General features: G+C 43.2%; 1 protein-coding gene across 5 annotated transcripts in view; it reads left to right on the top strand.

Moving 5' to 3' along the window:
• Window positions 1-10344: 10344 nt before the first annotated feature.
• The window catches only part of LOC129727731 (myosin-VIIa), a 79713-nt gene continuing 66309 nt past the window's right edge, over window positions 10345-23748 (top strand). Inside the window, exons 1-2 of one of the 5 annotated variants that reach the window (XM_055685839.1) lie at window positions 10345-10441; window positions 11860-12160. The gene's annotated coding sequence lies outside the window, so the exon portion shown is untranslated. Of the gene's footprint in view, window positions 10442-10461; window positions 10684-11116; window positions 12161-23748 lie in introns of those variants that run through there. The other 4 variants (XM_055685837.1, XM_055685840.1, XM_055685836.1 and 1 more) reach the window with 4 other exon arrangements.

Genomic DNA, 23748 nt, shown 5'->3' with positions numbered 1-23748 from the left:
GCGCTAGTGTTCTAGTTGAACCTCTGCGAGCAATTTTCAATCTTTCCTTGCAAAGTCGAACGTTCCCTACAATCTGAAAAAGCTTATGCATGACGCCAGTATACAAAAAAAGGAGACAAAACGGATATTACCAATTATCGTGGGATAACTTCATTGTCTGCTGGATCGAAATGCTTTGAGGTCATTCTTAACAAAGCGATTCTTGAAGCATGTAAATGCTATATCACGCCATCTCAACATGGATTTTTCCCCAAGCGTTCTGTTAAATCAAACCTATGTGAGTTTACCTCCTTCTGCATAAACAATATGGACAGTGGTGCGCAAATTGACACGATATATACGAACATTAAAGCTGCTTTTGACACGGCAGATCATGAAATATTGGATGCCAAATTTCGACGTCTCGGCTTCTCGGGTATGTGACTGGTTGAAATCCTACTTGACAAACCGAAAGCTATACGTAAAGATAGGATCGGCTGAATCGACAACGTTCAGTTCGCAGTGTGGTGTTCCTCAAGGTAGTAATCTGGGACCAGTTTTATTCGCTCTTTTTTTCAACGATGTCTCCCTGGCTCTACCGAGCGGATGTGTGCTGATCTATGCGGATGATTTGAAAATTTACCTCGCCGTTCGCAAGTTGGACGACTGTTACTATCTACAAGACATGCTCAACAGCTTTACCAAAAGGTGCCAACTAAACCATCTTGTGAATAGCATAACGAAATGCTGTGTAATATCATATCGGCGAGTAAAAAATCCTGTTCTGTTCAATTACTCCATCGACGGAATAATTTTGAATCGAGTCGAGCAAATCAAGGACTTAGGTGTTCTGTTGGATTATCAACTTACCTTCAAAATGCACTATTCCTCAATAGTAGAGAAAGCCAACCGCCAACTCGGCTTCATTTCCAAAATTGCTGCTGACTTCACCGATCCACTATGCCTACGCGCATTGTACTGCTCTTTGGTTCGGTCCATTCTTGAATTCGCTTCTATTGTATGGTCGCCCTATGAGGAGGTGTGGATTGCCAGAATTGAGACAGTGCAGCATAAGTTTGTCCGATACGCGTTACGAAATCTTCCCTGGAGGCGCCCTCACGACTTGCCTTCCTATGAAGATCGATGTGCATTAATTGGCATCGAAACATTAGCCAATCGTCGGAACGCCAACCAAGCAGTTTTTGGAGCCTAAATTTTACAATCTGAGATCGACAGTCCCGTGTTGCTTAGTCAACTTCAAATTTACGCACCTCAACGCATTCTAAGGTCCAGGCAATGGCTACGACAATTATCTAGGAACACTGTATATGGCGACAACGACCCTATGATTAGTATAAGCCGACGATTCCAAGATGTTTACCATTTGTATGATTTCAACGTGTCAACAAAAACCTTCCATCGGCGTATTCGAGGCAGAATGTGCTATTTTATGTGTTTTACATTAGATCATTAAGACCATGTGTAGTCAGATGATTTTATACAAATAAACAACAATAAACAACAATTATTGAGGTTAAGAAAGTTCTAGTAATTCATTTGAAATTATTAGTTTTACAAGTTTTCTTCGATTATGGTTTTTTTGGGTATTTGACATTTGATGTTTAACCAAGCACAAATAGTCCTGAATTACGTACGAAATCAGCAATCAGCAATTTTTTCACATGATTTGACATTTTTTGTGAAAGTATGAAATTGAGTTAGTTAAGTCTAAAATAGAGAATTTTAAGTTTCATGTGTAAGAATATCGGTCACACGCTCACGGCAATTTAACAACAATGCACAGTGATTTTCGATGCAATTTGTGGTTTTAGAGTCAAAGTTTATTCTAAGCAGTTGTTTCTTATAGTTTTTTTTTTCTCTGTATGCCTCAAGGGCACTGGATACTGAAATGCCACTGCGACATTCTTGCTAATTGTGTTTTGTGGCGGGACCCGATTGCTGCGCACAGGTTACGGATTGCTCGTACTCTTTGATGGAGTAAAACTGTTTTGTTGTAAACCTGTACCCCAATTAGGTACAAATAAAATATAATAAGGGGATAAAAGCTCCACACATTGTATGGAGTTAAAAGGTAGCTTCCTAAGAAGTTGTACCTAGAGGAAGCAAGAGCTTCGCAAGAGCAAAGCAAATATTCTGAACTCTCTGGTTCAGATTTGCAGAATCGGCAGGTGTTGGTCAACACTACGCCGATTTTCTTTAAATGATAAAAAGTGGGACAGTTTCCGGTAAGAAGTCCCGTGATTATCCGTAGGTCACTACGATTTAGACTAAGTAGCTTTCTGGCGGTTCCAGGGTTCGGATAGATAAACTGTTTAGCTTGTCTACAACCCTGTGCCTGTTGCCGTTGGGATACTATTTCTAGCCTTTCCCAAGTTAGTAGTTCGCTTTTGATAGCGGAAATGGACGTACCCAGAAACGGCTCGGGGCCAATAAACCGCTGAGCCGATCCCTGTCTTGCTAGATGGTCAGCGTGTTCATTACCCTCGACTCCGCAGTGTCCGGGCACCCAAAACAGAAAAACTGAATTCTGTCGGGAAAGTTCCCGTAGAGTTTCAATTCATTCCCAAACAAGGTTGGAAGCGCATTTGACGGACTAAGGTGCTAGTAGTGCTGCTTGACTGTCCGAGAATATACCGATTTTCGCATGTCTGTAGTTGCGTTGCAGACATATTTTTGCGCAGATATATATGGCATATACCTCTGCTTGAAAAACGGTGGACCATTTTCCCAGGGAAAACGTTTCCCTGATACCGGGTCCGTATATACCAGATCCCGTTTTCAAGCCATCCGTATAAAAATTGACGATGCCAGGTGAAAGATTAGGCCCTCCATTGTCCCACATAGAGCAGTTTGTTGCCATCACTCTATACGGAATATCCATGTTGGTCCTAACGTCCATCCAGTCGGAGACTGTGGATAATAGCGGAGTTAGTTTGAACTCCCTAAGTATGCGAAGGTGGCCGATTTGGTCCCCTTCAAGAATTTCCTCCTTTGTAACCTTAGAGCGCCAAGCTCTGATTCCTTTTTCACATGAAGATGTAGAGGTAGTAGGCAAAGCATAGCTTCCATGGCTGCAGTTGGAGTTGTTCGCATAGCGCTGGTAACCGAAAGACATGCAAGTCTTTGAACTTTTTTGAGTTTGGCTTGCGCAGTCACTTCCTTCACCTTAGGCCACCACACTAGGGCAGCATAGGTGATTCTTGGTCGGGCAATGGTCTTGTAAGACCAGAGTGCCAAGTCTGGTTTCAGTCCCCAGGTCTTACCGAACAGATTTCTGCAGACCCAGATCGCTGAGATCGCTTTCTTAGCGGCATGATCCAGTTGTGCAGACCAGTTCAGTTTCTTGTCCGGAATAATTCCGAGCTATTTGACTTCATTGCTGAAGCCCAGTCTAACTCCATTCCGTATTTGAGGAGTGATGAAGATCTTTCTTCGTCTGCCGAATGAAATTAGGACTGTTTTTAAGGGGTTTATGTTTAGACCCTCCTGTAAACACCATGACATGGTGGTATTCAGAGCCGTTTGCATTCGGCTCGACAGAGTTGCGTCATCTTTACCTCTGACAATGAGGACGATGTCATCGGTGTATCCAATGACCTCGTAACCAAGCTGTAAAAGCTTGTTGAGAAGTGCGTCGACAACTAGTGACCATAACAAGGGCGAGAGAACTCCTCCTTGCGGGCACCCCTTGACCACTGACATTGTTACAGACGAATCTCCCAAGGTTGCTGTGATCACTCTGCTAGAGAGCATTGCGTGTATCCAGTTCCTTGAAGTTTGGTCGATTCCCTTATTAGAAAGAGCCGTATCGATTGATGCAAAGGACGTGTTATCGAAGGCCCCTTCAATATCAAGAAGGGCACATAGCGCCGTCTCCTGATAACTTAGGGACTTTTCAATCAACGTCACTAAGCTGTGAAGAGCAGTTTCTGTTGACTTGCCGCTTTGATAGGCATGTTGGTTCCTGTTCAGCGGGGAGTCTTTAAGAAACTCGTCACGGATATATTTATCCATTATTTTCTCCATCAACTTGAGAAGCGATGAAGTCAGACTTATGGGTCTGAAAGTTTTAGGTAGGGTTTTGTCCTTTCTTTCAACTTTGGGGATAAACACTACCTTCACCTTCAGCCAGTTATCCGGAATATGGCCCAGGATAAAGCTGGCTCTGAGTAGGTTGATGAGTTCGGACATGATAACTGCGGCCGATTTTTGTAGAAAGATGGGTAGTATGCCGTCTGGACCAGGAGACTTCATAGGGTCGAATGAGCTTAGAGCCCAACCTATTGAAGCTTCCGTGAACAGTCGACGGGCCAGCAAGATGGACTCCCGAGACGCCATATGTCTCGAATTGTACTGCCGCGACCCATCACTATTCAGTTCTTCGGTCTCTGTCGATCCAGGAAAGTGGGTGTTCATAAGAACCTCCAGCGTTTCCTTGGTAGTGACAGTAAGGCATCCGTCCTCTTTCCTCACTTGTCCTAAACCATTAGTATGGTCTTTGGACATCGCCTTTTGGAGCCGCGTAGCTTCCGGCAGAGTTCGGATTCTTTCACAGAAACTAACTCTGCATTTCCGTTTAGCCTTGCGTAGCTCGGCGTTGTACTTCGTGAGGGACGCCCTGTAGTCGTCCCAGTTAGACGTGACTTTTGCCCTGTTGAACAACCGCCTAGTTTCCCGACGAAGGTCACTAAGTTGATCATTCCACCAGGGTACGTCACAGCATACTGACCGCTGTGTTAGTGGACAGTTAGCGTCGAAAGCATCCATGATTCTGTTTTGTAGAACATTTGCTGCCGAATTCAGGTCAACTGAATTTCTGTAACTGAAAGTTCGTGAATCGATCTGAAAGTTCGTGAATCGATCAGGTGTTCCTAAAAGGATTCCCAATCTGTACTCTTAGGATTTCTGAACAGCTTTTTTTTTTTCAGATATTAAAAACAAAACAAACTAGGTTCATCGGAGACATGCCAATTTTTAATCCTTTCAGAAATAGTTAGTTCTTATAGTTAGTCCTTTATTTTTGTGTAAATGAAAATTAGGGTGGTGCTAAAATCGGCGAAATTAAAAAAGTAGCTGTATACATTCTAGGGCACAATTGTAGATTAACTAATTTCAAGAAACTTTGTGAAAAACACTTTTTTGTAGCTATTAAATTGACTGAAATTCTGCAAGATTTCCGAACCTGTCGTTAATGGCCAGAGACGTCCTGCGTGTTTCTGCGTCGAGTGTTCCACTAGAAAACAAATTTTCTTCGGGACGGGACGTCGTCACATCACGCAGAAACAGACTAAGCAGTTACTTTTACTAAAATATTGGCTCAAATCAATATTCCAAAACTAGGAAAATTGTTACTACACTCCAAATTTTTCAATTAGAAAAAATATAATAAAAAAATAGAAAAACAAATTGCAAAATTTAGTTTGTATTGTTCTGATTTAGTCAAACACTTTCCAACATGCATAAAAGTCTTCATGATAATTTTTTCACCAAAATAACAATCTCAAAAAAACTGGCAACTTTTGTTCCCGGACTTCGGACCGGACTCCGGACCGGAACCGGAACGAAGCCAATCGGACCGGACCCAAATCGGACCGGAACGAGCTAGTTCCGATTTTTTACCGGACCGGACCGGAACGCGGACCCAACGTTTTCGTTCCGATGTCGAACACCAGTTTTGACAGTGTATTTATTTTTTTCGGCACCTAAAAAACACAAACTCACGCAAAAAACTTTCGAAATCACCGACTCTGAAAAATTCCAGTTATATCTCCGTTCCCCTTTTAAATAGAATGCCTGGAGATCGTAATGACATAACAGCATAAAACAATTGAAATCAGTGTGCAAATATGGAAAGTTATCCAACACTGTAATTGTATTTATTATTTTCACCATCACTGTATATGACAAGCTTGAGACAATTCTCAAAAGAATCACACGCGGTAAACACAGCTGATTAACAAGATAGGCCTCCCGATGCGTAGAGGCACTCAAATGTGTGTATCACTTTCACGGTTACACTTGGAAGAAAAGTTTTTTCTACATTGGCGTCACTGAAAAAAAATCTATCGATATGTTCTAGAGGGGATTCAAAAATCGATAAAACGTTTAAAATGAAAGTGTCTTAAGAGTAGAAAAAAAATCTTGGTTGAATCTACCAACTGATGATTTAAAAATCTCAACCACAGCGTCAACGTCAACATCAACATCTTGCATGAGAATCAATCCTGCGTGTTGACCTTACAAAGCTACCTTTTTATTAGCCTTGAGAAAAGTATATTGGGTATATATCGAATACAATCATTCTGTGGGAAGTTCTAAGGAGCCTAGTAGACTTTTAGGAGGAATATTGACCCCATAGCCCCTCGTTGTTACGTAGTCGGAATAAATCCTCTCTCCATCCCGTTATGTATTTCAGAATCGTTAAATGCGGTTTTCTCGGAACAATATTTTATCAAACGGTGTGCAGGATTACCACTTTTTAATTTTATCAGATTGTCACCAATCTTTTTTGAGCTTTGTTGTTACACAATGAAAGAACGTAAGGCGTCGTACACAAATTACGTAACGCATGGAGGGGGGGATGGGGGTTAAGTCTGCGTTACTTATTGTTACATAGGGGGGAGGGGAGGTAGTTGAGATTGCAAATTTTGAGGGGGGGACAGGTTGTCCAGCGTTACGTAATTTTAGGGGGGGGGGGAGTCATATCGAACGTTCTTTATCGTTACATAGGGGGGAGGGGGTCTGAAATCTAGGTTTTTAGCGTTACGTAATTTGTTCGTTTTATTGTTTTGTTCTAGTCGATTTTCCCCCGTTTGAAAAATATATATTTTTATAAGCTATCGAAATCGATTTTTGATTTTTGTACCTTTTTTGACGTAGGACTACGTCTAACCGCACTATATCGAGATACATTCTGCGGAAACTAAAACCAAAGTGTAACGTTGGAATGAAAGATTTCAAACGGTGATACTGATGTAACCACATGATGGATTACAATAATCAATATGTCGTTGGATTGATAAAATGATGGACAATTTTGTGATTCTTCAGTTATCATTATCATTTAATTGTTTAACAGTGAAAATTGAATAAAAGTTTCAAGGTCGAATTTTCACGAACAATGTACCAATCACATGCGAGCACCCCTCGCACAGACTTCACGAATAGACACCAACTGGTTGCTGTGATATCCCGTATGGCAGTGGCATAAAAAAAATTGACAGAATCTCCCCGTCCCAATAGGTCAACTAACGTTTGCTTCTATGAGCCTAGACTATATTGATGTCTTGAAGGTGAAGCTTTTTCGGAAAGTTCGTAACCACCTCCACTATCAGACAGTTTCACGTTCTGCTGTCAGAATGTTATTAAAACTGATGTCTTGATGGAAAACATGCTGGCACAGGCAACAGTACTGCATCGAGCAATGTATGAATAGAGCACTGGTCACTCGTCGTCTATCAGTACAGTAGAACTCGATATCCATTTGTGTGCAGCCAAGCCAAGTTTAGACTACATTGCGGTTGTCGACGCACAATGGGGCGTGTTGGGTTAGCGCGTAGGTATCGTTTGGCGATCTGGAATACAATCGAATTGCCGTTTAAATTGTCTTCTTCTTGTTTCGTATATGTAGTAGCAAATATCAGAATTCAATATGATTATTCGCAAAATACGCTGCGCCACCGGGGACAGCAAAATTCTGTACGTGTCGGTAGAGGCAGATAGCAGGGTATATAAATAAGGTTCGTTGTACAGATAAAATGCGTTGTTTATTTTTAAACTCTACATTCTGTTTTTCTCATGTCCATTTTAAATTTTCTGTGAATAACATTTTTGTTCAAAAACTGTAATTATTCATCGTTATTTTTTCCACGAACTTGTAATTGCAGTAAAATTTTATTATGTGACATCTTTGCCGCTTGGTGATTAGAGAGTGAGCTATAACAACAAATATATATTGTTTAATTTCTACTAAATCGTACTCAATTTAGGTCTGTATAGAAGCTTGCCTTTTCGCGTATTGAAGAAAATTGACTGTATTAGAATGAAAGATATTCATCAATGTTGAAGAGAATATTTTTTCTTCTAAAATAGAGTGCTGCAAATAATCAAAATACAGACGCCGTTTGATTTTGCCAAACACGACATGGCAGAAATTGCCAAAAATGAACGGTTCTCTTTTCAAAACGTTTTTCATAGATATTTCCACCAATGAACTAGTTTTAGTTCCAAGCTCGATGAATTGAGGCTGATAACCTAGATACTTGATATTACTACCCGAGTAATTAGAGGCTTAGTATTGTCATGTTCCAGGAACCGTTCTACCAATTCCGGTCATTCGCTTTGGCAACATAAAGAACCAAAATACCTTTCTTTTGGAGGATGTTGAGCTTAAATTTGTTGAAATAATCAAGAAGACTAAGAAATGTGTTTAGACATAATCGCTCGTTTTGGCACATGTGTGCCAAAATCGAACCGTGCTAGAAGTAAAACGAGCTCAAATCAAACAGAGCCTCAAAGCGAAATATTAAACTATTGTAGTCCTACGTCAACTATGCGGTCGTATCACGGATACCACCCTCCCACTATTTTATATAAAAAACACAGGAGGGTTGTGTACAAAGCCACGACCGCGAAATTGAAGTGGAATACTTTTACAAGAAAGATAGCTTTGGAAATACACTCGATTATGTTGCAGTGTACAACGCAGCAAGCAATGCAAATCGAAGTAATTGCTACATATAGCAAAGAGTTAAAAATCATTTAGTTCGAATCAAACAACCGTTGAATAAAGACATACTTTTAAATGGTTCTTCAATATATTTTAAGTCCAGTCCGATTATTCCACTTTGTCAGCCAATAGATTAGGGTTATTAATTTAATGGTGTCAAGCGGTATAATTTTTCGTATACTTTTCGTATATTATTACATGTGTATGAAGGTCGAAACTCTGTTGTAATGTCAAACTTTAACCGTCTTCTTGAAAACGTTACATCCTTGTTAATTAAGTGTTATGAATTTTCTAAAACAGATTCAGCATCGTGAGCAGAACGTGCCAAACTTTTCTGTTTGAAATCGGATTTGTTTCGTATATACCGCTTGTTAACAACAGTATCAACAAATCGTTATAAACATCACACTGCTGTGCATTTGCAGCAGCATCAAACTTTAGTTGCAGTTTATTAAAAACAATTCATTATGCTCTACCAAAAATATTTAGTAGCCTTGAAAAAGGCCAATTGCTGCAATTGCATTTTCCATTCAATCATTGCATAAATGCTTCATGGTCAGATATACTCGCTGCAACTGCTACGCTATCCGTAGCCATACCACAGTTGTGGCCGCTATACGCTACCATTGGTAACGCTGCTTCTGCATCAGCAGGCCCAGCTGCTTTCGATGCTGAGATCCACTGCAACTAGTGCGCTATCCATTGCTGTACCCCAGCTGTGGCCGCTATTCGCTATCGCTGGTATCCACTGCACTGCTACTGCTGCTGCTAAGAAATGACTGCTGTTGTCGCTGTCTCGAACTATTATGAGCGGCTTCGGCTGAAACAGGCCAAATAGCATGTTTTCAATTGCAAGGTATATGATTCTGTCGACCGTGCTTGGGAAGCAATCATATAACGACCAGAGGTCGAATTTTTCGTTTTTACAAGGCTTGACTATTTTTAATAGTACAATAGTGTGAATAATAAAATTACAATTATCTTCATTTGGGAACAATCTTAGAAGATTTTCCAATCTATTGCGGTAATAATGAAGGAAATCCATCGAATACTAACCGATTTATTAGCATTTGAAATTGGACATATTTTTCCCTCTTTTCGGTTTTAGATTTTCATTTCACATCCCTATGTAGCCGAACTTCCTGAAAGAAGTATTCTACTTCAAAATCCGGGACCCTTTTACAAATAACCCTTCAATATGTAATTTATACTAAATTTGTGCTCGAGCGTGTAGACGTGCTCTTTTCTTAGTGATTTATAAAGGGTTCGCGATTCTGAGAATCAAAAATATATCCATATTTTTGATTATTAGAATTTTTTTTATTCTTTTGTGAATTATATTTTTTATGCTCGAGCGCATACCACAGTGTATTCATGCCAGATATGTAGACAAGTAAACCTTCATTGCCTGTGCTCAACAACAGACTGCGCTTTTCTGTGCTTTTCGCTCAGGTGTTCTAGCATGCAACAGGTGCGCAAACCTTGATGGCTGCCGGTATGCGTTCATACCTGGCCGGAAAGCTCACTGCCCCTCGCACGAATACTGCCATAGCGGTGAACTCACGCTGCTGTTGAACGTCTTTATCGCGTATTCGCCCCCGTTAGTTTAATCCAGCCGTTCGTAGACGCAGGTAGCCACAACCGGTCTGTCCGTCGGATAGTTGTTTCCCGTGTGCTTCCGCTCCGTTTGTTGCTTGACCTTTCACCGCAAAGGTAATCGTGGGAGTTATACCATTTCTATCGTGTATCGTTGAACAAACTTCCCGGAGGTTTCGGAAGTGTTTAATTTGGTCACTAAATTCTGGCTATTCACCGCATAATTAGGCCGGATGTGAATGACAAGTGGCACCGAAGCGTGAAGCAAAAAGAGCATTTCGTATTATTATTGTCTGGCTGAGTGAAGTTTTGAGCACGGGATAATAGATTGTGAGTTACAGTAACTGTGTAATCTACAGGTAAACACCTGCACTTAGCCAGAAAATATATGGTTGCACTGCTCGTCGTGTATACTTTTGCATGGCAATTATCGGGCTTCTGTTCCCGATCACTCAGGGGGTGTATGAATGTGTGGGAGTGTAGATATGTTGTTTTTCGAGTTCGAGAAAACTTGTGGGTTCAAGACAAGCTTTTTCTTCTATTTCCTATCTTCAAGTCACCACCACTGTGCTCTTAGGTGTTAGTGTATTCAGAGATACCTGCATCTCTGAGTTGCGCAGTGAGTTCCGGCAGCGGAGTACAGAATGCCGGTCTAGCCGTTCACAAGGTGTTTTATTATAGGAAACTGACGGTTTTTACGATAGTTACTCTTTATCTTTCACAAAAGACATAAAAAGGGTATGGAACTCAAATTAAATTAGTGAATAGTAAAATGAAGGTAACGATTGCACTGAGAAATAGATCATCAAATAACGTCATCTAAACCTGTGACGGTTTCTCAAGACAACGGTTACCACTATTTAAAACAATCATTGGGTGTATCATCTGCCAAAGCAAACCTGTCACATCTGAACCTGAAAGCTCTCAGCTTGAACCATACACCGATCAGAAAGCTCCACTCGAGTGTTACTAGTAGTGGTGTTTCCCCCGTCTGCCTCCCCCAGCCGAAAAGGCGATCCACTTTAGACTGTTGCCTGCTGTTGGGGCCTACGCTAGAGTTCAGTGGCTGCCAGTGCAACCAGTTCGAGTTTAACTTTGCTGCGTTGCGTACACGTAAGCCGTCAGCGCAAGTCTAGGCTTCCGATTGAGGTCGGCTCTCGTTGAAGAGGGAGCTTTTCAGTTAGTTGTTTTTCTGCTACACATATGCGAAGAAGGTTTTCCCGTACCGCTGCTGCGGCTGCAGTTCGTTATTGTTTGATTTTCATCCATTTTCTTTTTCTGGTTGAGTGAAAAAGTTGTTCCAGGTTCTGATGGCCGAACGAAAAGTGCTCCCTGGTGCGGAATTCTAATTAGAAAGTGGGTGCGGTGGACAGTTTATGCTGCTTTTTGGCATGGATATGAGATGAGTGATAGTGTGGTAGGCCATAGTGGAAGAAAGAAGAAATTTTATTCAAATTAGGAGAAAAATATTTCTACACATTTTTTTCTTGTTCGATGTGTGAGTGTATGTGAAATTAACGGCATTTTATCTTCAGAAAAAAAGTTTAGCAGTGCACTTCAAGAGGTGAAAAAGAATACGGAAAAGTTTGTGCTGAAGAAATCAAGATATCCTCTAATTATAGTAAGTTGTTGTAAATGTTCAGTGCATGTGATGCTTACAGAATTCGTCTGTACTTGAATCGAAATTAAGGGCTTAGCCAGAAAATAGGAGTACCACTACTACATTTCCCTGAGAAACCAATACGAGCTCGAGCAATATTTTGGATTGGTGATTCAGCAGAGATTTAATAATCAGAACGAAACTTCTGAGCTGTGCTCAATTCGACTACACAATCGGTAAGTTTTGAAGGAATACAATCAAGCGGTATTGCGCAACGTTGCTTTCGTGCATTTTGTGACTCGAATGAGTATTGAAAAAAAAATCATTTGTTCTTGCGCAAAGAGGAACGTCTTCGTTCCATTCCTGCAAACCAATTTAAACCACCCATTCGAACACAGCAGCAGCCTAGCCACATAGCTATCATATCGTTCACAGGAGGGCTTGTTCCATCGGCCATGCAGACCGAACCTCGCGACGAGGCAACGCGAGTCCAGAGCCCCAGCCAGACACATACGTGGAACATTCCTCTGTTATTATATTTTCCGCTCATCATTATTCGCTCGGTCAACGTCGGGACGGTAAGGAACATCGGGAAGCTCATTATTTCATACGCTACCTTGATTCTGCTGTTTCGTACCGGGTGCCGGAATAGAACACCGCGTAGGGCGTTGATGCGTGGCTATTTTGTCACCGTTTGTCGGAGTAATCCCCTCGTGAATATGAGTGTTTTTATTTTGACTGACGAAGACGTTTAATACCCTACCTGTTTCATCATATGCATTTTTAATAACAATGTCACGTGGTTCATGTTCATTTATGGTTCCCGGTAGAGTCTCTTTCCAATCGTCCGTCTGCGTTGTGTCTGCACTGTCACTTTTCTCGCAAAGCTTTTTGAAAGAAAGCCTTTGACGTTTGGTAAGTCCGTTTAACACACCAGACAAAGGAAGCTTTCTAGCTTCTAGCTTCGCTTACGAATACTTCCAGGCAACGCTCTAGTCTAGGATCTCCTACTTTCCGTTGGTAGGTACATTTATTCTTAACAGACTTTTGGTGGAAGCGATTTATCATTGTCTTTGATTATAGTCGACACAGTGCTTTAAGCAATACAGAATATTTTCGTGATTTTGCCGCCCTGCTTCACGTACCTCAATCATCTTTAGGCTTTGTCAATAGTTAAAACATGCTGCTTTCGTTTACTCCCGTTCGACAATAAAAACTAAATGGAACACTATAAAATATCAAGAGAATAATTAAACAAAAACTTGTTACGTTTTTTCGACATAAGTGAAATCCAAGACATCGAAATATCGAGATACAAGATTGTGAGTGCATTAACATTTAAAGAGACCATTGGAATTATTTAAAATTGGGGGTGAAATATCGAATATTGAGTTACGGGGAGTTGATTGTTCATATCTCCTGTTTAAAATTAAGTTCTTCATTTGATCCTACCGCGGAAACTGAAGAGCCCAGCAATGTACGGCCTTCGATTCCGTGGAATCGAGGTCGAGTTATTCTACTAGCTTCTACCAGTATTCGAGTTACTCTATTAGTTTCGACCAGTTTTCAAATATGTATACTAGTATTTAAGGTTGAGTTTCCAAAATCAAACTCTTGCAAATTTTCTGTTTGTGCACTTTTTTTCCTTGAGTCTTGATTCGTGGTTGAAAATAACACTGCTTCTAGTCTTTGTTAAAAATATTTAGCAGACATAATAAAAACCATTCTTCGATCGAAATTTTTTTACGCGGATTTCAGTATATTCATACCTGCATCTGATTTCGAACACTTAAGCTATGATGCCACTTCTTGCACCTAAAAATCATCGAAAAATTAACTTTCTCATCGATCTCAAAGATTAAGCATGTTAGTCATTTTATTGTTGTTGCAATTAAGTGCTATTTAAAAAGATTTAAACACGTTTTGTACATGAAAACAAGGAATATTTAGAAATCTGTTTCGATTCAAACTCCGAACTCTTCAATGTAATCGCTAAGAGATAGGTAGGCTAACCGTCTGAATATTGACTGTCACTTTTTCCAACGCCTGCTGATTCCCCGGAATTAGCCCTACAGTGAAGAGCTATACATCACTGGGTGAAGGACATTCCAAGAAACGAAATAGCATATAATAATCACAGAGGCTGATTTCGTCACATGTGCACCAAACATTAGTTCAAGTTCTCTTGCCTTAAATGAAAGAAGAAAATCAAAACCTAAGTGTATAATGCTTCAAAATGGAAGGTTTCGCTAGTATGTTATCATACTTCGATAATTGCATATGCCCGGATATTAGGGAATCAGGTACTAGTGCAGTGCACATGTTGCACAGGTGGACCAGACGCCACTGAATAATCATTCTTTCAATTACACTAGCCATAATAATTCGATTTTTATTGTAAAGTGTTCGTAGTTTGAGACAGTTCGAAGTTTAAATCAAAACGGTATATTATATAGTATATTTTTATATCAATCTAGTTGACCCGGCAAAAATCGTCCCGTCAATTTTTTGCTCTATTTAAATAATTCCTAAATTGACATACATCAAAAGATTGACCTTGCAGTTTGTTTACAGTTTGCAAACCCATGACGAATCGGATATTGGATATGTTCAAACTCAAAGGCCAAATCATTCGAAATGATTGGTGTTATTGTTATGAAAACATTCTCGCTTTTTGGCTTCTGTAGTACATAACCTCGATTCTCTAAATATTCATATTTAGTGGTATTTCCACCTGTTTTCCAGAAACTGGTTGTCGCTATCTAAGAATCCATAATGGTGTCTGTGTTCGATATTTTGGTTCTGTCCAGAAACCGGAAATTTGCAGCTTGTATTTAAAAATGGCGTCTGTAGTCAATGTTTGGCTGCTGTGCTTCATCCCGATCATTTAGCTGGAATTATTTAATTTAATTGTGTGGGAGTGGTTCCATTCAATTGATTATTTCTTGAGTTGTGCACACATTTGTGTTTCATTTGTATGAGACCCCTTCCTTCCAGAAGGAGGTTTCTCGAACTATACTAATAACATTTCCCGGCCCCAAAACCCCTACATACAAATTTTCATGCCGATCGATTCAGTAGTTTCCAAATCCGTATGGATCAGACAGACAGACAGACAGAACTGCATTTATGCTTAGACTAACTGACCCGGCCGTCGAAAGGTGTATGGACACGCGGCCAAGAGTGGCGGCGCTGTCTGAACAACTCGATGCCATAATCGAGTTCTTGGCGAACAGGCGAAACATCGCTGGCGACCTGAAGCAGAGCCTCCTCCTGCTTCGGAGCACCATTGATGAAGCCAGAAAGGAGCACGAAGAACTCGTAGCTCGGGTGAAGGCGGCCGAGAAAGCGGCCAGGACCGGGAGGGCGACTGCATCTAAAGAGGTGCAGACAGACGCCCCCTCGTTCGCGTCGGTCTGCTCCACGGGGCAGGTCGCTAAGCAAACGAGGCAGTCCCCGGGGGAAACGGCCCCCGGGAACACCAAGAAACGATTGGTCGTGCTACTCTCACGGGAACACACGCCAACCGGTTCAAGGTCCACCGCGGAAAAGGCACAGGTGGAGGCTACGGGCAACCCTTGGACTACCGTAGAGGGTAGGAAGCGTCGGGAAGGTGCGACGCGACATGATGGCGGAGCGGCCAGAGGACCAAAAAAGGTCAAAAAGGCGCGGAGTAGGGGTGATGCCCTCATACTCAAGACGGATGGGTCGAAGTACTCAGAAGTCTTGAAGAAGATGAGGGGGGAAACCCAGCTCAAGGATCTGGGGGCGGATGTGCGGAGTATCCGCCGATCTCGCACTGGCGAGATGATACTTGAGCTCCGGAAGGACGCCAAGAACAAGGGGGCTACCTACAAAACGGTAGCTGAAAAGGTCCTAGGGAAGGAGGTGCAAGTGCGGGCACTCACCTCAGAAGTGACTCTTCAGCCTAAAAACCTGGACGAAATCACTGAGGGGTGCGACATTGCACAAGCCCTAAAAGCGAAGTGCGGGGTGGAGGTGGCTAAGGAGTCAATCCGCCTCCGCAAAGGTCCGGCGGGGACCCAGATAGCTACCTTCCGACTACCGTCGGCGGACGCTAACCTGGCCCTGAAAGAGGGCAAGTTGAAGGTCGGCTGGTCTGTATGTCCTCTGGGCATACTACAGCAACCAGACATTTGCTTCCGGTGCTTTGAGGACGGACATAAGTCCTGGACCTGCAAGGGGCCCGATAGGAGCCAGCTGTGCAGGCGTTGTGGAGATGCAGGCTATAAAGCAAAGGACTGTGTGGAGTCTCCCAAGTGCATGGTATGTTCCGGGAAACGGGACGCCAAACACTTTATGGGAGGCCCCAGGTGCCCAGCCGGTAAGCCGGCTGCGAAACCACGGGCGTAAGGGTGACGCAACTGAACCTGAACCATTGCTTCGCGGCTCAGCAGCTGCTACACCAAGCAGCCACTGAGTCGTTGTCGGACATCGCTGTCATATCGGATCCCTACTGCATCCCTCCCGGAAACGGTAATTGGGTTGCGGATAAGTCCAGTTTGGCGGCCATATGTACGACGAGCAAGTTCCCGGTTCAGGAGGTTGTCTCAACCTCAGAAGAAGGGTACGTAGTTGCTAAGGTAAACGGAGTGTTCTACTGCAGTTGCTATGCTCCGCCACGTTGGTCTACCGAAAGGTTCACCCAGATGGTCGACCTCCTATCCATGGAGCTAACGGGCCTAACGCCGTTGGTGGTGGCGGGCGACTTCAACGCTTGGGCTGTTGAGTGGGGAAGTCGCTTCACGAACCAGAGGGGCCAGATCCTGTTGGGGGCTTTTGCAAAGCTCAACCTAGATCTGGCCAACGTTGGGAACAAAAGTACATTTAGCAGAAATGGTGCGGATTCGATCATCGACGTGACGTTCTCCAGCCCAGGACTGATCAAGAACTGGAGGGTAGACGATGGCTACACTAATAGCGACCACCAGGCGGTCTGTTATAGTGTAGACAACAACGAGAGGCGGCAAGCGACGGGTAGAGCCAACACTCCGACCGTTCGCTGGTGGAAGACATCGCACTTTGATGCCGAGGTATTCGAAGAGGCAATGAGAAGGGAGCGCGAGGGGGGCAGTTGGCTCCGCCCGACTGCTGACCAACTAGTTGCTATGCTATCGCGGGCGTGCGACGCCACCATGCCTAGGACTCGCCAACCTAGGAATGGAAAGCCACCGGTTTACTGGTGGACGGACGCGATAGCCGACCTTCGCAGTGCGTGCCTCCGTGCAAGACGGAGGATGCAGCGTGCGCGAAACAAAGAAGAGAGGACAGAGCGCCGCGCAGCATTCAGTTCGGCAAGATCGATGCTAAAGAGTGCGATAAAGGCCAGCAAGAGGGCCTGCTTCGATAGGCTATGTGCGAGTGCCAATACAAATCCGTGGGGTGACGCCTACAGGATCGTAATGGCCAAGACTAAAGGCGCGCTGGCGCCTGCAGAGCGATCACCAGCGATGCTGAGCGTATCATCGAGGGACTCTTTCCACGCCACGAGCCAAGTCCTTGGCCTCCGGCAGTCGAGTCTCACGTCCGACGTTCCAGTATCTCAGACATAGACCAGAGATGGTCGGCCAACCTGCCGAGCATCCAATCCGTGAGCGACGACAGCCGTGTCGAGGCAGGGGAGGAGGCAAGGGTTACGAATGAGGAACTCATCGTGATCGCCAAATCCCTAAAGGTGAGCAAGGCACCGGGACCGGATGGTATCCCTAACCTGGCGATCAGGCTGGCGATAAAAACGGCCCCCGGGCTGTTCAGGGCAGTCATGCAGAGGTGCCTGGATGACTGTCTCTTTCCGGACAGGTGGAAGCGGCAGAGACTGGTCTTATTGCCGAAGGCTGGGAAACCGCCAGGGGACCCATCGGCATATAGGCCTATCTGCCTGCTGGACACCGCGGGCAAGGTGCTTGAGAGGATCATCCTCAACAGACTGGTGAGGTACACGGAGGGTGTACACGGTCTGGCAAGTAACCAGTTCGGCTTCCGGAAGGGCAGGTCCACGCTGGGCGCAATCTCTTCCGTCATCAAGACGGCGGAGGTAGCAATCCAGCGCAAGAGAAGGGGAATACGCTACTGCGCAATCGTCACGCTCGACGTGAAGAATGCGTTCAATAGTGCCAGTTGGGACTCCATAGCGCTCGCGCTCAGGAGCATCCATGTACCGGTGTCGCTGTACAAGATTCTGGAAAATTATTTCCAGAATCGAGTACTTGTTTACGACACGGAGGAGGGTCAGAAGTGCGTCCCAATTACCGCAGGAGTTCCGCAAGGTTCTATCCTGGGCCCGGTGTTGTGGAATGTCATGTATGACGGAGCGTTGAAACTCAAGTTTCCTGTAGGGGTTGTGATCGTCGGCTTTGCAGACGACATAACGCTGGAGGTTTACGGCGAGTCTATCGAGGAGGTCGAGTTGACGGCCGCGCACTGTATACGCAAGGTCGAGGACTGGATGCGCTCCAGGAATCTGGAGCTCGCGCATCATAAGACGGAGGTCACGGTTGTGAACAACCGTAAATCGGAGCAACAGGCGGTGGTCAGAGTCGGAGACTGCACCATCACCTCGAAGCGATCCCTGAAGCTCTTGGGGGTTATGGTGGACGACAAGCTCACGTTCGGGAGTCACGTCGACTATGCCTGTAAGAGGGCCTCATCGGCTATTGCAGCACTATCTCGTATGATGTCCAATAGCTCAGCGGTTTATGGCAGCAAGCGAAGACTTCTTGCCAGCGTGGTTTCGTCCATACTTAGGTATGGTGGGCCAGTGTGGTCCAGAGCGCTAGGTACTAACAGTTACCGTGGTAAACTGGAAAGTACCTACAGGCTCATGTGCCTGAGAGTTGCGAGTGCGTATCGTACGGTGTCATACGATGCAATCTGTGTCTTGTCCGGCATGATGCCTATCAGCATCGCCATCAAGGAGGACAGAGAGTGTTTCGACCAACGTGACACAAGGGGCATACGAGGTACCAGAAGGTCATTCTCGATGCTCCGCTGGCAGCGGGAATGGTCCAACTCCACAAAGGGCAGATGGACGCACCGACTCATACCGGAGATATCCGGCTGGGTCGGGAGACGACATGGTGAAGTGAACTTCCACCTGACACAAATCCTGTCAGGCCATGGTTGTTTCAGGCAATATCTGCACAGGTTCGGACACGCGGTGTCCCCCATGTGTCCCGAGTGCGTGGAGGAGGAGGAGACTGCTGAGCATGTCTTCTTCGTATGCCCCCGTTTCGCAAGAGCGAGATGCAACATGATGGCTGTGAGCGGGCCTGGCACTACTCCGGACAATCTAGTCCGGAGGATGTGCGACGACCCGGACATCTGGAACGCGGTCTGTGCGGCCGCCTCTCAGATTGTTCTGGAGCTGCAACGTGTGTGGCGGGTCAACCACCAACACGCCAGTGGTAGCTAATTACCAGTCTCCAGGTAGTTAGCTAGGAGGTTATAAGAGTAAAGAGGGTGCATAACGCACAAAAGCCACTCCCCGACGTAATACTTAACCGTCGTTCCGGGAAGACCAAATATGTTTTTGAAAATAAATTACATGAAAAACATTTATCACTCAGAGGTACTATGAGCAAAACTTGAGTAACAGCATTTTTATTCTAATTCTGCAGTATTTTTTGCAATTAAATTGATCAAAACCAAAATTTTATATCTGGCAACACTGCCACTCGAAATTGATTTTTTTTTTGGATTCCTTGGGTTATTTTTCTCAATCATATTTCATTAATCAATTTCTAGACATTACGAATTTAGCCATTATTAAAAGAAATAAAAGAAATAAGAATTTTATAAAAAGTGGAGGGTCCTATGGAGCGAGGGCAGTCCAATCGGTACCAAATATGGGATTTTTGCGTAGGGAGCTTATATGAACAATTTTCTAACGTTCGAGTCAAGTCTGAAAAGTTTCAAGAAAAAAAGACCAGTTAGGTCATAACTTTGGCTCCCTCAGATATTTTTGCTGCAGGTAAAACACAGTAAATTCCACTTGTCTGTCGAAAAGTGCATTCCAAAAGCCTAAACTGGAAAAAGGAACGATTATAGCATGGCCCAGATTTAAGGGGGGCAAATGCCCCGGGCTTCCCGATTCAAGAGCCCCCCTAGTTCTGGGGCAGGCGTGAAGCCAGAGTGGAGACTTTTTTTTCTGCCCGTCACCTTCCAGCGAAATGTTACCTCTAAATGTTTCAAGAAAAGAGGGCCCCACAAAAATATCTGCCCCGGGCCCCCTAGCACCTGAATCCGGCCCTGATTATAGCTATTCAGCCTATTCAATCGTAGCTATAATCTTTCTTTTTTTTCCGGTTCTAGCTTTTGGAGTGCACCTGTGTTGACTAGTGCTAGGGGTACTTGGGGTAATACGCACCGTTGAGACGAGAAGCAGTACAATGTCAAATTCCATACATTTTCCATCTACCACTCATTGATTCTGGTACCAGCGTTTCTTGTACCTACTTTTTGGTTGGTTTGCCCTAAAACAAGTGAAATAGAGTAAACGTCCCATTTTGTCGGTAGACTTATCCTCGAGTAAATGTCGTTTTAGATGGAAAAAACAAGAGCTCAACATTTGTTTTCAGTACAATGTGCACTTTCAATGAATAAAATAAGTTTTGTAAGCATTTGAAATGAAATATTAACGCTGTGATGAATTTATGATTGGTAGGCAAAATGTTGACGTTTATAGGCCCCTGATGTTTTCCATAGTCACCCTGTCAATTTGGCAGCACTGTAATGTAAATAAAGGAAATGTAAATAACTACAAAAAAAGTTTTCGTTGCATACGGTCTAATTTTTTTCTCAGCTGAATTCAGTGTTTTTAGCTCTTCAATTGTTGTTTTCCACCAGCGAAAAGTGTTATTGCAGCGAATATACCTATGACGAGCAACATATTTCTGATTAAATATCGGTAAATTTCAATGAGAATTATCGTTATGTAACCAGAAACATTCTCTTGTTACGTTCGAGGCATAACGCTTCCCGTAACTCAGGACAAAAGAACTCTTTGTAAATAAATTTTTTGCTTACATTTCATCTTGTCTCCAGCATTGTCCGGAAGTCCAATCGGCGATCATAGAGCGTTGAACAGCTACGATCGGTGCTAGATGCAATAAAAAACGGTGTTTCCAAAAACCCTGCCGCTCGAATGTATGAAGTTCCAAAGAAAACCATTTTGCCATTATTTATTAGATTACAAAATGAGCCGTACTGCCCCAATATTGTGGTGCATTTTACCTCATTTGCATGGTGCTTCTCACCTCTTTGTCTCGGTGCATTTTTCCTCGAATGACGACTTTTATAAATTATTTTATCACTGAAAAAATGTGTGTTATGCATTTTCTATAATGTTTTAGCATCAGATGCGAGTTTAAACGACTAAATGAGGGTTTTTTATATTGTTTGGTATATAACGTTGGTTTTATCTCTCAGTTTTAATAGGAATACTTAACTGGTGCGTTTTATCCCAGGAATCCCTATACAGCATATTTGTAAGGGTAGCCAATATAATGTATGAGGCTTGTAAGCGTCTTTTTACACTAATAAAAATAAATGTTTTACAACATGCTGAACATTGGCAGAAACTCGAAATCATTTAAAAATCTCATTTCGGGCTTTATCACAAAAACAATCATCAATAGAATCAATCATCAAAAAGAAGATCGTTTCAAGTTATCTCAATAATTTCATAGGATATCTTTGTTTTGAATTAGTCAGAACTCTAATTTTTCTTGTCACTTTCGCGATTTGACGGTAGATTCCCTCTACTTTTTCCAACATGCACCACAAAAAAGTAAATTTACAGTCAACATGCTTCCCTATCCAGCTTTCCACGAGCGGTAATGGCGGACAGTGCACGCAGCCCTTTTTGACGTTTTCTGTAGGTCAGGGAATTTTCAATTGCAGTAACGGAGTAGAAAATATAACAACATCGTAACGTAGCGTAGCAATTTCAACAAATAATGAGCGTTTTGTTATTTAGATTTCGTCGTGCGCATGCGCGAATCATAATAAACAAAACTGTTTATTAAAGTTGCTATGCTACGTTGCAGAAATTTTATGTTTTTCACTCCTTTACTGCGATTGAAAATTCCCTAACCTACATAAAACGTCAAAAAGGGCTGCGTGCACTGTCCGCCATTGCCGCTCGTGGAAAGCTGGATACATTCGCACTCATGTGTATAAGATTGCGAGCCAATGATAGCGCGATTAACTGCGAAGTTTTTTGATCAATGTCAAACTTCCGATAAACCGTTTCCATTTTAAAATCGAGTGAGAAAAAGCGACCTTAGGTGAACAAAAAGCCGTCAGTCTGACAAACAAACAATCGCCAGTCGCAAAAGCATTACGAAACGGGCATTGTTTCCGCGACATATTTTATCAGGGGATTACGAAATAATTATTACCCGTTGGTCAGTCTGCGAAACCGTGTAACATCTTACGCTACGCATTTTTTAATAATCAATTGAACGAAAAACCGTTTCTGTGCGCCCGTATTGCTCGCTCGCTCGGACGATGTTCGCCATACTCGACACCTAACGTGTACCTATTTTGTTATTATTTTTGAACGGTTCTACTCTCTTCTATACATATTAAATAAAAACCCCTCGTTTAGAGTGATATATGCGAGTGCGCCGCATGCTTTGTTGTTGTTGTTGTTATTGTAGCTTTTTCCAGTTGGAAACGTCGAGGCTTTTCATTCTTTCCCATTTGCAGGTTTGCTTTTGCACCTTTTTGTTACTTTTGTTTGTACTTTTTTGTTCATATTCATGAAATTTCCTCTACCGTGACGCGCTGTCGGACGATTCGGATATGACTGGAGAGACCAATCTGGAAAGCTATATTGGCATTGCCAGTCTATGGCTCTGCAGTACGATGTTTGCGAACCACGGACTTACGTGGAACGTTTTGGACTTGTCAGCAGTCTCACTTATTCATAGGTGGTAAGTTAATTGTCACGATTCACGATCTTGATTTGCGCTTCGATACTGTCACGAAGGAAAGTCAAGTGAGCTGATTTTTTCGTCGATTTAAAAAAAGTATCGTTAAGTTAAGCACACATAAATGTTACCAATTTGTCATAACATTTCGCTGGTTGGTACCTGCAGAAACGATATAATGGACTAATTTCCGAACAACTTACTGCAGGCCGCTGGAGTTTCTTCCGAAAAATCGCGCTATTGTTGGACAACATCAATTTCCGGACTAACGCAGCACACTTACCCATTCCCTCACCGGTTGCCGAATGCCATCAGCATCGGCCGTTAAGCATTTTCCGCTGATGTCATCTGCGCTGTGGGTCGTTGTGTAATGGCGACATCATCGTAGAATCAAGTGATTTGCTTCGTTGGCGATTCGGTTAGCTCATCTTCTCCGTGAGACGAGAAAAATAATGCAACGTAATTGCTCTCAGCATCTCCTCTTTGCCGCGTCGTCGCCATGAGCCGCCATCAAAACTCGATTGGTTCGCGGCCCAGTATGCGCTTTTCCCGTCCATGGACGTTACGACTCGAATCTGCTCTCGGCGCGTTTATTTTGATTCCAGTTTGAATGCAAACCCTCGAAAAGAATCCAGAAAACCGTTATCACAACCACCGGTGAGATTTTGTTTTCTCTTCTCGCTGGTGAAGAATCGCTATTAAAGACTATCAACCATAGTTGGAAGTAGTCAGCACGACCAGAAGAAACATCCAAGACAGAAAGTGAAAAATAAAGCAAGCAGAGATTTGCAAACGTGACAATTTCTGCCGACCAAGCGATGATGGCTGCACAAACCGAGCTTGCATTCGCCAAGCCGTGGTTCGACCTT

Source organism: Wyeomyia smithii, chromosome 3 (genome assembly GCF_029784165.1).
Source record: "Wyeomyia smithii strain HCP4-BCI-WySm-NY-G18 chromosome 3, ASM2978416v1, whole genome shotgun sequence".
Taxonomy (NCBI): Eukaryota; Metazoa; Arthropoda; class Insecta; order Diptera; family Culicidae; genus Wyeomyia; species Wyeomyia smithii.
This window is presented reverse-complemented; position numbering and strand designations above follow the sequence as displayed.